Source organism: Syngnathus scovelli, chromosome 10 (genome assembly GCF_024217435.2).
Source record: "Syngnathus scovelli strain Florida chromosome 10, RoL_Ssco_1.2, whole genome shotgun sequence".
Classification (NCBI taxonomy): domain Eukaryota; kingdom Metazoa; phylum Chordata; class Actinopteri; order Syngnathiformes; family Syngnathidae; genus Syngnathus; species Syngnathus scovelli.
Window position 1 is genome coordinate 11,891,418 of NC_090856.1, and position 4,556 is coordinate 11,895,973.

Genomic DNA, 4,556 nt, shown 5'->3' on the forward strand with positions numbered 1-4,556 from the left:
TGTCCACAGAGCCAGAGCCCATTCTCCCCCCTCACTGCGTGGTGGGAGCCGTAACCTGGCCCATAGAGGACTTAGTGAAGCGGGCAAACCACGATGATCCACCCCCTAGGGGAAGCCCCGAGAATAGACTGTTTGTTCCGCCCCAACTACGATCCCAAGTGATCCACTGGGCGCACACCTCCCGGGTCACGTGTCACCCGGGCGTGCGAAGAACCCTGCACGTCATCCAACAAAGATTCTGGTGGCCTTCCATGGGGGCGGACGTCCGGGAGTATGTTGCAGCCTGTTCCATCTGTGCGCGAAGTAAGAACACTCCGGGCCGCCGTGTGGGGTTGCTGCAGCCTCTCTCCATTCCCTCTCGACCATGGGCCGACATCTCTGTGGATTTTGTCACGGGACTGCCGGTGTCTAGCGGTAAGACGATGATACTCACCGTCGTGGATAGGTTCTCCAAGATGGCCCACTTCATTGCCCTGCCCAAATTACCTTCAGCCAAACGTACGGCAGTAGTTCTCATGGACCACGTCTTCAGGATCCATGGATTTCCTCGGGACGTCGTGTCAGATAGGGGTCCCCAGTTCGTGTCCCGCTTTTGGAGGGCCTTCTGCAAGCTTATAGGGGCCACCGTGAGCCTCACTTCGGGCTACCACCCGGAAGCGAACGGCCAAGCAGAACGCATTAACCAACAGCTGGAAACGGGACTCCGCTGTTTGGTAACCCAGAACCCCTCGTCGTGGATTCAAAACTTGACCTGGGTAGAGTACGCCCATAACTCCCTTCCCACCACGGCGACCGGGATGTCCCCCTTCATGTGCGTCTTTGGATACCAGCCCCCGCTCTTCCCCGCCAGCGAGCCGGAGGTGTCAGTTACCTCGGCGCGCGCCGTGGTGAGACGCTGTCGGCGCATCTGGGCGGCGGCAAGGGCCATACTGGTCCGCCAGGGCGACAGGGTGAAGAGGATGGCTGACCGGAGACGTCGTCCGGCGCCTGTCTACCGGCCCGGCCAGCGGGTCTGGCTGTCCGCCCGGGACCTTCCCCTCCAGGTGGGCTCCAGGAAGCTGGCCCCCCGTTTTGTAGGGCCGTTCCCGATCTCCAAGGTCTTCGGTCCAGCGGCTGTGCGACTCCGTCTGCCTCGGTCCCTTGCGGTGCATCCCACCTTCCACGTCGGGAAGGTCAAGCCGGTAAGGGAGAGTGGGATGGTGCCGGCTCCCGCGGCACCCCCGCCTCCGCGGACAGTGGGGGGTGGGCCGGCCTACACAGTTAAGAAGTTGCTGGACGTGCGCCGGAAGGGCCGGGGCTGGCAGTTCCTGGTGGACTGGGAGGGTTACGGGCCAGAGGAGCGGCAATGGGTGCCGCGTAGCTATATCCTGGATCCCGGGCTACTAGATGACTTTTACGCGGCTCACCCCGATGCTCCGGGTCCGTCTGGGATCCGGCCCTAGAGGGGGGGGTTGTGTCATGCTGTCATGTGTCGTCCGGATCATTTCCTGTTTTATTGTGATTTTCCTCTCGTTCCAGTCAGTGTGTCCTTCCCCTGTGCGTCCGGTCACGTGAACCCCTGATTCCAAGTGTGTGCACCTGCGTCAATGACCAACTGTCTTCACCTGTGTTCCCCTCCTGTGTCCATATAACCCGCGTCTTTCCTAGTATCCAGTGCCAGTGCGTCTTGCCTTGTCAGAACACTAGCGATCACGAAACCCTCGAGTTCCACGTAGAAGCCTTGTTTGAGCGACTTTGATCACCGATGTTAACTTGGTTACATCGCTACCTTGTTTTTGTATTTCCCTCGGTTCGAGGCGCTTTGATTTCCCCTTTTTCTCCCTCGGTTTGAGGCGCCTTTGTTTTCCCTTTTTTCCCTCCTAGTGAGGCGTTTTTTGTTCGACTGTCAGTGGAGACAATAAAAGCCTTTTTGGACATTGAACTATCTGCATTCGAGTCCTCTCCCTGCTCTGCGCCTGACACTGAGGTTTAACATAACGCATGAATGAAGATAACACAGATGGTGTTACTTTGGACCCTATTAGAGTTTTAAACTTCTTTAGCTGCTCTCCGGTTATATCTAGAAACACTGTTAGGATAGTCACCAATTGGGCCCACATTTTTTTCACAATATTTCCCATTGTGTCTTTCCAAACGTTCTAAATAATAGCGCGACTTCGCTGTTACTCAACACAATGTCACAAGCTTCTTGTTTTATCATACGGAGCCGTGCAAAGATCTTGCACTCATGAGCTAGGTCGTGTGGAATGGCAGAAACAAATATAAACATGGCAAATGTTTATAAGAGATGCTGAGGTTTTAGAATAGAAAAGCATTGTCGACAACGTATGGAGGAAGTCAGCATTGCACAACTCAGCCGTCACCGCTTCATAATTCGCGTAGAAATAAAAGCTTCGATCCTCAATGAACAAAAATGTATGGTGCATCTGGCTAAGGTCGTTGTTGGAATAATTTTAAGTGAAGCTTTGGCCTGCCAGACCTGGAGGCCTCGTCTTTACGAGTTTATCTTTCCTTTTATCTAGGTTCTTCCTTTTTAGTGATAGGGATGTCTTTTGATCCCTGTCAGCCATTTGTATCCTTCCTGTCCTTATGTTGTCTGTGTGTTTTGGTTCCCGTAAGAGGCCTTCACTAACAATGAGCAGGGCTTATTTGCATAGGTGACATGTTCTTTGTTTGATTCACAGGAACTTCATTCCTTTTCATTTAGATGTAGGTTTGGTTCATAGATTGTAGTTTATCAGACCTATTCTTCTTTGTTAAGGGTTACATACAGTTAGAAGTAGTTGCATAAAAGTTATCCCATATTTACTCAATGTTTGTTTAAGGAACTGCATACCGGTTACCTCACATTTGTTTAATGTGTGTTGAAATGTTTAGGACAAGTTACTTATTATTATTATGTGTTAATTACCAAATAGATAAAGTTAGCAAAGGTCTAGTTGCATTTGTTCCACAGCAAAGCCGCAACCAACGTGCTTCAGGGTATTTGACCCCGGTCGAGGAAGAGTCAGCCAACTGAGGGAGGACAGCTGGGGACGGCCTCTGCGGGGGGTCCAGAGCCAACAGCGAAGTGCTAATTCACACCACACTACATTCTTTTGCTAATCAGCGTTGCTACAGACACAATCCCCCCTCCCTTTAGTGTAGCAACGCCTCTGTAACCAGGGCAACCATAACATTAAAAAGAGGGGCATGTGGAGGAAGGACTCAGAACTGATGGAGGTTGTAACTGAGATTGCTTTCTCTATCGTTCTCCTCGCGAGTAAACCTGTTCTGGTTGTCTTCTCCTCTTCATTCCAGCGAGTGATTTAATGTCTAATCGTATTTAGACCTAACATTTAATTGGTCCTTCGAGCCGGATGCCAACACACCTGAGGATTCCAGCGGACGGCAGCAGAGATCCAGAAAGACCGCGCGCGGCAGGACCTCCCTAGGTGGGGTCCTACATCCTTTTCAAGGGCTGGCTGTCTGCTCGTCAGCTGGGATCTAAGGGTTGAAGGCAGTCCGAGGTGCAGAGGTGAAGAGAACCAGAGGGTGAGTTTGTTTTGTTTAAAAGTGTGGTGCGGCCGAGGGCTCGTCATCTTCTGTAAAACCCTAGGTGTGTAAGTAGGACAACGGAAGTCCACAGACCCTGCATAACTGAAATTCCGTGTAGGACAGTGGATGTCCAAGTAGTAGGTTGCGAGTCGCAGAAAAGCTGAAAATGAAATTTCCGTCTATAATATCCGTAATACTGAGTGATTGAGAGTGTGAATGGGAATACGTATCACTAGATACAGTATTCCATATTAAAGCAGTGGGGAACACATAACGTGGTTCTGTGGACGCAATAGGCAAGGATTCTCCACCAGAACGCTGGTAGAAGTGAGAATCACCACAGGATCTTTTCGTTATCCCACTGGAAACACCCGACTTTAGAAACCCCTATGGTTTTACAGTTGGGACCAAATTGATTAAAATGGGGAACGGGAAGAGTAAAAATAATATCCGAGATAATCTTAAATGTAAAGATTGGAAAATAATTGAAAGGCAGGATCCCGACCGATTTTAAAAAAAAAACTCGATAAATGGGTTAAGAAATATAAATTTGAGGGACAACTAAAAACAACCAAATTGATAGAACTTAGAGGCGCCATGAAAGAGAAAACAAAGAGAGACCCTAGAAAGATGAAAAAAGAAGGAGATGAGGACAGTGACACTTTCTACCAAGATACAGGCAGAGGGTGGAAAGGTCAGAGGGGGCGAGGAGCCACTAATAGAGGAGGCTCCAAGGGCCACGGGAGAGGATTTGTACCTTATAGTGAATGTGAATGCTGGAGTTGCGGAGAAAAAGGTCACATGGCATGTAACTGCACATATAAACAAAAACAATAATGACTAGTACAAGATCAAAATACATCAGATTCTCATGTAATAAAGTGGGGACCTGGCAGCCAAAATTAAAGAGAAATTAGCTTAAATATACAGGAGATATTCGTGTTAAAAGGATAGAGTAAGATAAAGAAACACTGAAGTTAAACTTTGCAAAATAAATGGAAAAGAATTACAAATAGCTC